General features: G+C 38.9%; 1 long non-coding RNA gene across 2 annotated transcripts; it reads left to right on the forward strand.

The window, feature by feature from the left end:
• The first annotated feature begins 1,961 nt into the window (after positions 1-1,961).
• Positions 1,962-4,650, forward strand: LOC146698876 (uncharacterized). Of its 2 annotated transcripts, XR_014922731.1 has the most exons (5): positions 1,962-2,369; positions 3,183-3,421; positions 3,519-3,630; positions 3,946-4,035; positions 4,148-4,650. It is a non-coding gene; the product is annotated as an uncharacterized LOC146698876 (long non-coding RNA). The 2 variants fall into 2 exon arrangements; XR_014922730.1 differs by lacking the exon at positions 1,962-2,369 and having other exon boundaries at positions 2,591-3,421.
• The last annotated feature ends 1,350 nt before the right edge of the window (positions 4,651-6,000 follow it).

A 6,000-nucleotide genomic window follows, 5' to 3' on the forward strand; every position in this document is an offset into this window, starting at 1 on the left:
GATGGGAGGGGTACCAGCCAAGGGGACAGATTCTGCCTGATTGAGTGAAAGAGGAGATAGTGTGCATGTGTGAGTGTTTACTAGCTGATGCTTGAATGTGTCAGAGAGAAGACACGTTTTCGATTTGGTCAAAATGTTTTTGTTTTGGGGTTGCTTTTTTTTATTTTAAAAATATCTCCAAATGTCATTGTAGCGTGGAACGTCATTTGCTATTCCCACCCTGGTTAAACATGTGAATCCATGTTGGAATCAGACCTCTGGGTGTTATGTGGCAGCAGGGGCATCTGTCCTGGGCTGAGGGTTATTCTCTGTATGCGAGGAACGTGCGGTATTGGGTGGGCGAGAGGGGGCATTTCAGTGGCTGGTGGCCAAGTACTTCTAGGAGATCCAATGTGAGTGACCCCGGCTTAGCCCGGTGCGAGGATGTCTAATTGAGGATGTGAGATGGGGGGGGAAGCAGAGGGTGTTACTGGATCTGACCCAGACGTCTTCTACAAATACAGTACAAGCCCAACACACACACAAGCACACAAAACAGGGCGTGATCCAGAAACCTAATCTAATTCTGGTCTTGCTGTGACACACATGGATGGATGAGAGGGAGCAGGCAAGTCATTTGTAGTGTGTGGGGGGAGATGATGCAGAATGTAAAATAAACTGCCTTGTTCATTCATTCATTGCGCATATTTTTATTCACGTTATGATGTTGTTATTATTGCAATCTGTCATTTATAGCTCTACTTTTAAAAAAGGTCATTGTGATTACCACTCCATCTGTTTGTGACAAACATACCTTGAGACCTGTGGAGAAACTGGCATGAAATCTTGTAAGCAGATTTAAGACAGAAACGTGGCTATTTTAAGGAATTTCTGAGTTTTTGTTGCTATCTTCTTTTGTCTTGAAACCACCAGCAAGCTTTCCATTTTAAAAAAGGTAACCTCCTCACCATTTATCATATAAATGCTTCTTATATTGCACTTTTATGCTCTACTTGAAAGCACTCAAAGTGCTTTATATAGCCAATATGTCTGTGAAGGTTCTCAGTCATCCAGGTCATCATAGTCTAACGAGCTTGGAAAGAAAAGTGCCTGGATTTCTTTAGGTTTCTTGAAGATGTTTCACCTTCTTCAGTTCTAAGAGCAATTGGTGGAGAGTCCCTGAATTTTTACAGACAAAAACATGGATGTGCCATGGGCTTCCCTGTGTCACCTACCAGAGGTGGGACCAAGTCATTGTTTTGCAAGTCTCAAGTAAGTCTCAAGTCTTTATCCTCAAGTCTCAAGTCAAGTCTCAAGTAATGTCAGGCAAGTCAGAGTCGAGTCTCAAGTCACTGGTGTAAAAGTCCGAGTCAAGTCACAAGTCTGAAACTTTGAATTTCAAGTCCTTTCGAGTCTTTAAAAAAAAAACAACGAAAAAAAGCATGTTGCAGTTATATGCTAAATGTAAATATTAGACCATGTAATTTTAAAATCTGTGTTTTTCTCAACACATGACAAAATAGTGAACTTAGAAAATATACACAAATTGTGAAATTGCACCTCTTTAAAATGCAGCTCAATTAAACCTAGCTCCAAGAATAATTTTCACCGACAGTTCTGAGATAAGCTGCATGTTATTCTTGGATGCGGTTGTAGGACCGGCTTTAAAATCGCATGACAAAAATATCATACACATTAAAAAAAACTGCATCACCAACGTAGCCTGGACAACATTTGCTAGTTAGATGAAGTCAGCTATCTCATCTTAGCATATTTATATGCATATTTATAATCATACGGTTCTTGGAGTGAGTGCACACACTCATGAAGTTTAGTAACTTCCGGTCACTGCAACAAGCCCAGGTACAGTTTACCGACGGATGGGTGCAGGACCTTGAAATGCACCGTGTAGAACGAAAGACCATCGTACGTATCATAAGTTTACCAGTCTCACAAATCGTCGTCATAAATACCCAGATAGCAAGGAGACATTGAACAGATGTTGATTTTCCATCTGAACCATCAGAATCATCAGGATTGAAATGTCAACACAAAACCAATGTTGAAACAACATTGAAATACTGATGAAACCTTACACTGACATTGAAATAACATTGATTCACTGTTGTTCTGTCATCGTTGATTGTTGATCTATTTATAGTTGACAAGGTGACAACAATCACGTTGAAAAACCATCGATTTATGGTTGAGCGGGAAATTAAAGCTGCTACCACTTGGACTATTCCGCAGCACCCCTCTCAGTGGTACATCCCTCCAGGTAACCATTGTCTTGTACAGTAGAGCGGGACATTAGATTTACTCTCAGCGGAATTGACCGGAGAAGGCATCAGTTCATGCACTGCACTGGCCTGCACCACGATTAGTATAAGGTAAGAATGAATGACTTTTGTTCTATTCGTTATTTCCACGGTTGCATTTGAATAACAGTAAAAAAAAACAAAAAACTTGTTAATGTAAAGTTTCGGATAAAATGTGGGAGCCTGAAATTGTGTCTACTTTCATCTTACAATCCGGCAACAAATAAATTGCACTGCAAACAAAGTCTATCAACAAAGAAAACATTTTCGTTTCATACTTTTCCGTTATATTTCCTTACAAAGCTAGCTTTAACGCTTCGAGGGTTCCTTTGTTCTTGCCGTCGCCTCGGCGCTTGACCCAGACTTTCGCTCTGTAGTTGCTTTTTAGCATAGTACTACAAAAAATTGTAAATCTGTGATATATGATTGATAAACGTAAAGGTAACTGTATAAATGTGTTCAATGACTTTGTTACTTTTAATGATTGGAGAGCACCCGCTTCGATTCGCACTCAATTCAAACTCTACGCTGCACGCTCACCTAACTTGCGTTTGCACCTTTTGTCCACACGTAAACTGCGTTTAGCATTTACGTGTGGACGAGGAAGACGGAGAAAACGCAGCGTCAAAGGTGTGCGCCTATTTTGACGCCACACTGTGCGCCAAGTTTTTGTCTCGGTGCCATGAATTCCTACAATGGCAGACTTAGACAAAATACTGTTAATTTTATTATCTTCAGTGTTTAAATGCTTACATATACGGGTTTGCTTGTAATTGTTGCCTATATACATTTTAAGCTATTATTTATTATTTAGTTCAATCAATAGATCAAGTTTTGTAGTGACTATGAAATATATTGTAATTATCTGTTTCCTGTTTATCCTAGACAGGGCAAAAAAGGACTCCAAATTAAAAAAAAGATAAAAATGAAAGACTGGTGCATTGTGCAGTTTAGCACTGGTGGTACAGAAATAGTCCCTAGATCATGGATAAATGGGGAGAAATTGTCATGGCCTCCATATCCTCCGTGAGACACATTCAGGATCCACGACGCAGTAAAGAGGAGAGTTCATCCTGGTGCAACATGGCTCACCTATGCACCAGTCCGACTTCTAATAAGCCATGGTGGGTATCATCTGGATTGGTGTTGTATAAATGTAACAATAACAAGTTTTTCGTGTCCTAATTTATGTCTGGCCATACATTGTGTTTGTACTTCCAGACACATTTCACGAAGCAGAACGCAGTCTTCAGAAATATCTAAGTGAACACTGTGATACGTCTGACCTTCAGTCCGAAGCTGAAACTCAGACCAGTCATAAAAGAAAGCACAAGTAAAACTTTTTTTATTTCACAAACATATCTTTGATTGCTAAGAATTTATGATCTTGTCTTTTATACATATCTGTGGTGCTTGCATACTGCAATATCACCACATAATATAGTCCAAAAAGTGGAAGCTTGTAAACTTTTTATAAATGCAAAGCCGTGTACACTTGTGCAATTCAAAAATTCCTTGTATACTGTACCTTCTTGCACATCTCCGTTTCCTGTGTGTGTTGTTATAAATCAAACTGTAACTTTAGGAAAAAATATTCCAAAAGCACATTTGTAATTACTTATGACCGTTTTCAACTTTTTTTCTTTAGACCAAATCCCCTGTACACATATAGTGACTCAGAGGATGAGCAGCCCACAAAAAAAATGGTTTCCCCAGGCCCCTCGAGTGAAAATACCAGGTAATAAAATACTGTCTAGTGTCTTTGTACATATCTGTGTGTGACACAAGGAAACGTTTGACAAGTTGTCTGTATTCTTAAATACTTAAAAAAAAAATTCTTTTTCTGTCAGACCTGACGAGAGCTGTTAACGAACTCCGTGAGGAGGTCAGAGCCATCCGCAATACCGGCTGCAATGAATCGGTAGATGCTGGGGTACTGCCTCTGGATTTGCCCTTGCACAACATTGAGGAGCTAAACAATGCAGAGCCAGCTCTTCAATCACAAGAGGCAAATAAGGCAAAGGTAAGTATATAAAGGTTATGTACACTTTGTAACTATAAAGTGTAATAGCTGTCAGATGTGATTTAAATACATAACAACGGCCTGTTGATTAAACACACAAGCACTTGCATACACATTTAAGACATGAGACACGCTAATTCCATCTCTTAAAATGTGTCTATAGGTGAGACGCTTTGCCTTGATTGGAGCCTGACGCAGCAGTTAGGGGCAAACTCTATGTCCGAGTTAGTCTTTGCACAAGCAGTGCAGAAATGGCTCCGATACGCCCCAGATCGTTTGGGTGGTGCAGGACGCACATCATGCAAAAAATTACAAACTTCTGTGAATCATATAAACGTAAATCAAAAACTGTCTTTTAATAAAGTATTTAGCAAACGAAACATGCCTATTGACCCTTTTTTTGTTTATTTTTTTTCTCTGTTACATCACATGCAATGCTTTCTTATTTTAGGATATTAATATTGACATGATACATTGTGAGACATTTGGGTTTTTTTTATAAAGGGTGTCCAATTTAAGGAATAAGTACAATTATGTGTTTAGGTGGTTGAAGTATTGATGGAAACATGCAGTAGTTTAGTATTGGTTAAAATACCTATAAAGAAAGGTAGATTTCCAGTCATGATTTAACTGTTTTAATAAAAAGCAACTGTGCGAAAGAGGCGGAAAATCAACACCATAGCTCAACAGTGTTTCAATATCAGAATCTGACATTGTTTCAATGTCAGCAGTATTAGAAAATATAACGTTGAATCAACGTCAGGTTTCAACATTGATTCAACATCAAAACCTGACGTTTCAACATTAAAAAAGGGTGCAAGAGTGACGTTAGGTCAACGTCACACTTCAACGTTGGTTCAATGACACAGCCTGATATTGACTCAACATTGTTTCAATGTTTCCTTGCTATCTGGGTATACATTCCTTAACCGTTTATTAATAGGACCTTTGAGCTCAACGGTAATTAATTAGTAGTGGAAATAATTTCTGGTAGCATCACAGAAATGTAGCAGTGACAACAATATTGTATGCTGTAATCGTACTGGACAATTAGTGATACAAAAAACCTGTTTTATCCTGTGAATAAAAGCATATGTTTTTGTCAATGTACCATAATAACAGAAGCGAAACGCAATATTGTGTCAGGACAATTCACTATTTATGCACAATAAACAAAGGAGCATAGCGCGACAATTTCTGTTCAGCGCCAGACTTGCTTGTAACCTATATCACCAATTATGTTATGAAAATGACGTATTAACTACTAAAAAACACTGACCTTCGTGTAAATGCTTGGAGCAGACTAACCTGTGAGCTGGAGTGTTCTGGGACGTTATATTTGATCTTTGAATGGCTGCAATCCAGGCCATCCGTCGTGTCTTTGTTACTTCGGAAACATGGCTTGAACAATTTCTCTTCAACGACGTAATCCGATAACAACCGATCTCTTTACCCGTCGGCTTCCCGTGGCTGTCATGCGACCGGCTATTGCAGTTAATCATACAACGGCTTCTTGACATTTTTGTGTTTCTTTTTATCGCTGTATAACTGATTTTAATTGAAAGCCTGCGTGCGCTAGTACCGCTTGCCACGAGTTCCCAGAATCCTTTGCGGTTCTACCCGTGAATGACGTCACATTTTCAATCTCTATATAATATGCATGTTAAATTTTATATTTGG

The sequence above is a fragment of the Copadichromis virginalis genome, linkage group LG11 (genome assembly GCF_057382275.1).
Source record: "Copadichromis virginalis isolate Kocher_CV1m ecotype Utaka linkage group LG11, C_Virginalis_male_GT1.1, whole genome shotgun sequence".
Classification (NCBI taxonomy): Eukaryota; Metazoa; Chordata; class Actinopteri; order Cichliformes; family Cichlidae; genus Copadichromis; species Copadichromis virginalis.